This window comes from Notothenia rossii (genome assembly GCF_949606895.1).
Source record: "Notothenia rossii genome assembly, chromosome: 7".
In the NCBI taxonomy this organism is placed as follows: domain Eukaryota; kingdom Metazoa; phylum Chordata; class Actinopteri; order Perciformes; family Nototheniidae; genus Notothenia; species Notothenia rossii.
The window spans coordinates 8,674,875-8,680,863 of NC_136905.1; the positions used below are offsets into that span (position 1 = coordinate 8,674,875).

General features: G+C 44.1%; 1 protein-coding gene across 2 annotated transcripts in view; it reads left to right on the forward strand.

Annotated features, from left to right (window-relative positions):
• The first annotated feature begins 1,266 nt into the window (after positions 1 to 1,266).
• grik5 (glutamate receptor, ionotropic, kainate 5) overlaps positions 1,267 to 5,989 on the forward strand; it is a 119,234-nt gene continuing 114,511 nt past the window's right edge. For both annotated transcript variants that reach the window (XM_079693882.1, XM_079693883.1), the window contains exons 1-3: positions 1,267 to 1,625; positions 1,842 to 1,992; positions 5,504 to 5,989. The exon at positions 5,504 to 5,989 is cut by the window's right edge and continues 260 nt beyond it. The gene's annotated coding sequence lies outside the window, so the exon portion shown is untranslated. The remainder of the gene's footprint in view (positions 1,626 to 1,841; positions 1,993 to 5,503) is intronic.

The window sequence follows — 5,989 nt, forward strand, 5'->3', positions numbered from 1 at the left end:
CATTTCCTGTCATCTCCCGAGAACCGAAATGACCCCAAAACAAGCTTCATTTTTCTAGTAACAACGGCTGTAAAAACATCTTTTCATTTCCATCTGAAACCTGGTTCAGTCGAACTGCATAAAATTGAACAAAATGTTAATTAAATTGGCTTAATTGCCATGGCATTATGGATCACACATGTTACTAAAGCCAAAGAGTCATATATAAACAAAAGAAAATATATTGTAATTAGTTCAATGAAATGATAGAAATGGGGAAAAATATATTTCTTACTTTTCTACTGCAGTAACTTATTTCCCTGCCAGTTCTCCATGCTGTCTTTTCCCAGAAGAGGTTGAATCTTTAGGGAGGAAGTATTGGAAGTATGTTCCGTTTGAATTTGAGTGCAAAATCTACTATTTTGGACAACTTTTCTGTGCTACTGTACAGAATTGTACAGTACTTGAGTAAATAGACTTGGTACCAACCCCCCACTGTGAGCGCCTGCGTATGTTTGATCTAACCTCCTGCTCTGATTTATGTCTGTGTGTGTTTACCTCCACTTTGTGTTCGTGCATATCACTGACATAATATCAATATGTGCCTCAGAATGTCTGCCAAAGTGTGTGTTTACATCTGATCCTCCCGTGTGTGGGTGTGTGTAAATGTTTGTGCGTGTAGATTTATATGTGTGTGTGTGTGTGTCAGTGCATCATGTGTGTCATAGGATATGAGGCGAGTCGCGTGGTGCTGTGATAGTGTTTGTCACCCTGAGCATGTAGCCATGTCAAACTCTGTCAGGGTAGTTTACCCTGGCTAGGGATGTAACACATCCCTATGATTACTCTCTCTGTTGGCCTGTGTGTGTGTGTGTGTGTGTGTGTGTGTGTGTGTGTGTGTGTGTGTGTGTGTGTGTGTGTGTGTGTGTGTGTGTGTGTGTGTGCGCGTGCGTGCGTGCGTGCGTGCGTGCGTGCGTGCGTGCGTGTGTGCGTGTGTGTGTGTGTGTTTCAGATGTGTGTTTCAGATGTGTGTGTCTTTCTCCTTTCATGGTTACTTTTTAGCTTTTCCACTTATTCCAAATACTTATCGCAGAGACTGACAGAGAGAAGAGAGAGCGGGTGAGTTGATATTCATCTTTGAGAAAAAATACCTAGGAGAGAATGAGTGGGTGTTGGGATGAAGAAGGGAGGGAGGGGAGAGAGTGGGAGGGTGTAGGGAGAGAGAGAGAGAGAGGGAGAGCTGATTAGATTGGAGAAAGCCAAGGAGGTACGAGTATACTATTGAGCAAGGGGAGAGACAGAGAGGAGAGAGGCAGAGGGGAGGGTGACTAAGTGAATGCAGTTTGCCGTTGCGTGTCGCCGAATCACAGCGAAGTAAACAGGCAGGCGTACGGATTGGACCTGAATCAACAAATGGATACAGAAACACTGGATGTACACTGCACACGAGGAGACAATAAGGGAGGACGGAGAGTCTGCCTTCATTTGCTTTTATCTCTGCATCAGACACCGCTGCGAGGAGCCCACGGGGAGGCAAAGGGAAAATAGCGGACAACTCATTTCTCTCTAACACCCTTTGGACGCCGTGGAGCTGTGAGCCAGAGAAGAGTCGACTGTGGGACTTGACGGGATTGAATATATGCCCTGTAAGTAGTTGCATAGGCTGTAAATATCAGTGTGTGTGTGTGTGTGTTATGCCTCTGGCTTGTGCACTGCCTCTGATTTGTCATGAAGAAATTGGAAATAAGAAGAAAGGAATGCCAATGCAGTTGTGCTGCAATGTCTCTTCACTGAACTGCCCTCTTTCTTCTTTTCATTTAAACAACTACGCCGGACTTGACTGTGTGCTTTTTCCTCCACAGTGCCGGTGAGTGAGTGTGTGTGTGTGTGAGCTGATATTAGCAGCCCCATTGGTATTCAGTGGAGGGAGCTCCAGGATCTCGCTGCGCCTTTCCCCAGGATGGGATCACAGAGCGGGGATTGTGCTCGCCGGGGGAGAGTCTGCTGAAATGGGTGAGTGTCCGTCCTCTCGACCTTCTTTACCTCTTTCTCTTTCACCTCTAATTTCCCTGTTTCATGTTTAGTACGTCCACGGCATTTTCACCTCTGATGTGATTCTCTCTCACCCACTGTCCGACCAACCTTACCCCCCCCCACCTGTTTCCCTCCATCCCTCCTTCTGTCCTCTTTTCATCCAGCATCCATCTCTCCTCATCTATCTCCCCCCCCCCCCATCGAGACATTAACAGGCCCGTCCAGTTTGATGGATTTGGATCAAATCTGAAAAGCTCACTTCAATGTGTTGCTTCTCCCCCCCCCCCCATTCCCCTCTTTGCTTCTCTCTCTCTTCCCCTCTTCGGCTGTGTCACCCATCCCCCCCCCCTCCTCGCCTCCACCCCTCTCTCGGTCTCTTCAAGCTCCTCTCCACATTCTGTTTGAATTCAGACACACCAAATACGTTTGAGTCTCTTTCCTGAGTGGAGACGGGTGTGTGTGTGTGTGTGTGTGTGTGTTTGTGTGTGATTGCTATTTCTGTGTTTGTGTCAATCATTTTGATAGCTTTTCATCGTGTGTGTGTGTGTGTGTGTGTGTGTGTGTGTGTGTGTGTGTGTGTGTGTGTGTGTGTGTGTGTGTGTGTGTGTGTGTGTGTGTGTGTGTGTGTGTGTGTGATACAATGCAGAGAAGGCATAGGTGTGTGGGATTGATGAAACAGAAGGTTATGAAGCAGATCAATGTGTTTAATTGCTTCAGGCATGACAGCTGTCACATGAACATGCAATGCAGACACACAGAGACACACACTGTTTCTCGTTTCACACACACACCTTGTATTTGCACTCCTTGCTGATCTACCTTCTGCACACCAATTCACACCTCCCTACATGTGGCTGTGGGACACACAAACAGACACTGACACCACACACACACACACACACACACACACACACACACACACACACACACACACACACACACACACACACACACACACACACACACACACACACACACACACACACACACACACACACACACATGGTATCATCCTAAATGGTCCTAGGAGGATTTGGGTGTCACAGTAGGGTCACATCTATCCATTCAGCAGTATTGATTGGAGCTGATACACAGAGTGGCCTCTAATGTTTCATTTTAAATGGACCATCACCTCAGTAGTCTCTGAAAAAAGGCAGAAGTCACTAAACCCATTTAATGATTTTGGTATGCTCTGTTGAAAGAGATGAAGTCACTGCACGGCTCAGAGTTTTCCTCCATGTTTCCATGTATGCTTTCTCTGTGCTGTTGTGAATTCAGGAGGCTTTCATCATTAGCTTGTGAGCTGTGGCTTTCTGGATTGAAAGTTTTAAATGACGCTTCGATATAATCAACAGGTCCGAACTGTTGCATAGTAACAGGCAAGACTACCTGTTGTGTTGTTAGAACTTGACATCCTGCTGCGTTTTTTCTTATTCAAGCAATCTATCCAAAAAAAGAAGGTTTGATTTATAAGAGAATGAAAAGAAAAGGAATCTCAACAGGCACCCAAGAAGTCTGTCTAAGCTCAAGCCAACATTAGTTTTGCCATCTGTCATCTGCATGCTCACCTCTCTGCCTGGAACATTGTTAGTTTGAAGGGATGTAAGAACATGTCTTGGCACAATATAAAGGCGCACAAAGGTGACTATTTGCATTGTGGAGATGAGTTATTATCAAAGTGTTAACTAAATCAAACCGACTCCCAGAAGACACTGATCTATTTTTAAATTCATTAAATAAGACAGAGCAAGATCAAATTCCAACATTAGGAAGACTCAAAGGATGCCTGAAGATGGTACAATTTCAAAACATGTCCTGGTGTGACTTCAACATCTAAAATATGTATGAAATGGAGGCCCTTGTCAGCTATGCATTTGTATTCTTCTGTTCATTTATATGTAGAATAACTTTTATCGAAACAGAGGAGCTCTGCAACTTATCCACGTGATGTATTTATTTGCATTTGCTATAAAACGTATAAGAAAGAGTAGGAATAGTAGAACTTTAAAGCACCCGTGATCCCTTTATCATGTCTAGAACCAACGATATGACTACCGTTTGATCCGTTTGAGAGTCAAAGGGATAACTATCTATACAAAGTAGGGCTGCTCGATTATGGAAAAAAATCATAATCTCGATTATTTGGGTCAATAATTGATATCACGATTATTAAAAACGATTATCCATTTACTTTGAAAACATCAATTTATTGGAGACATTTTTTGAACAGTATGTTTTTAACAGTTGATTACCCTGAACTTTAAGTATAACTCAACTGAAAAGCCCAAAAAAATAAAAAAATAAAATTAATAATAAAAAAAATAAAATCGTTATATTTCGATGACATTGTCTTCGTAATCGTTGCAAGCCATAATCGTAACTGCAATTAAAATACGATTAATTGAGCAGCCCTAATACGAAGGCTATGACATCTTCATGTTTATGTTGAACACAATTAAAACTGATATGTATTTTGTTTTCACGTTGACCCATACAGCCTTTCCTAAAATGCGTGGCTGAGACAACTGTTTTGCTTATTTGTGGTGCCTCCGTTTCCTCTCCTCTAAACACAAGCTAGTGTTGCTATGCTGCTGTTTACAAAGTTTGCAAACAGCCGTATCTATTTGCATCGTTTTTCACCAGATATGCAGTTCAATCGGAAATGCTTCCTCCAATTACCTCCGAGATGGTGTCGTGATTATCCGTTCAGCAGAGCTTTCATGTCTCTCATTTCCCTTTCATTCAGCAAAAGGAGCACCAACAGCTCACTGAGGGCAGCAGGCCATGCAGTGCAGCGGAGGGACAGTGTTTTAGGAACACTTGCCAACAAGCCACATCCTGTTGTACTTCTACACCTCAGAATTTGAAATGTCTCTCCACATCCTCACATATCAAATATTTTCACAAATTCGACTGCTACTGTGAATTTTGAATAGAAATGACACCATGCTGTCTTCACCGTCAAGTATAACTAGGTCTATCTGAACAATGCTTTAAACCTGGACTGCAGTGCTCCAGCTGCCTGAGGCACATTCAACAGTCAGAGGCTCCTTTTCCGACCTTTGGTGTGCTCCATCGCATGCATCTTGGATACTGTGGAGTGTGCTGGACTGCTAACTTGGAATTGAAGGAAAAAGATAAATGATTGAATGAAAGCAGGCTAGCTGTAGATTTTAAGATTGGATACAGGGGAGTAGAAGAGAGATGTGACGGATCAGAGTGTTTGAAGATGAGCTTGTTTATGAGAGAGTGAAAGGATCAGATCATAGAGTGAGTGGAGAGGAGAGGAGGAAGGAGCAAACAAGCAGCAAAGTCGGAGGAAGAGTGACAAGGACGGAATAGACAGCAGGACGACAGGCAGGGTGGAGTGTGACGAGGAGGAGAATGACGTACGTGATAAGGCAGAGTGACACAAATGTCACCATGCTAACCTTTCATGCACTCTTGCTCTCTCTCCTCTCTACTTTGCCCTCTTTTCCTTCCCTTCCAGATCTAAAGCCCTGCAGAGATGGACACCAAATGGGCATCGTGGAAGCCAACATCCACCCTCCAGCGACGAGCTTACCACATCTAACCTTCTCCTACGTCTCCAGCCATCAGCTCGAACCATCCCAGCGAGGACTGAACCTGCAGATTTAAACTCCTACAATTCAGCGTGAGATACCAGAAGCTGTCTACAGGAGCAAAGCAGTGCGTGACAAGCCTCAGAGGAGCCGACTTACAACAAAACAGCCAACCTGTCGAGCAAATACGATTGAGCTTCTTGAACTTCTCCTGAAATGAATTAAGTTGCAGTGATGCTTGAGCAATGGCATGGAGCTTTCCGACATGTCCGGATTTATCGCCCGGATATCCTGTCGAGATTACGACACTTTTGTGCACACCTCAGTGCAGGGCCCCTTTTTCAGATTGGCTTGTGGGCAAAAGCGAGTAATTGAAAATCCCCCCTTGAGAGGTTCTCTGCTCTGATTTGTTG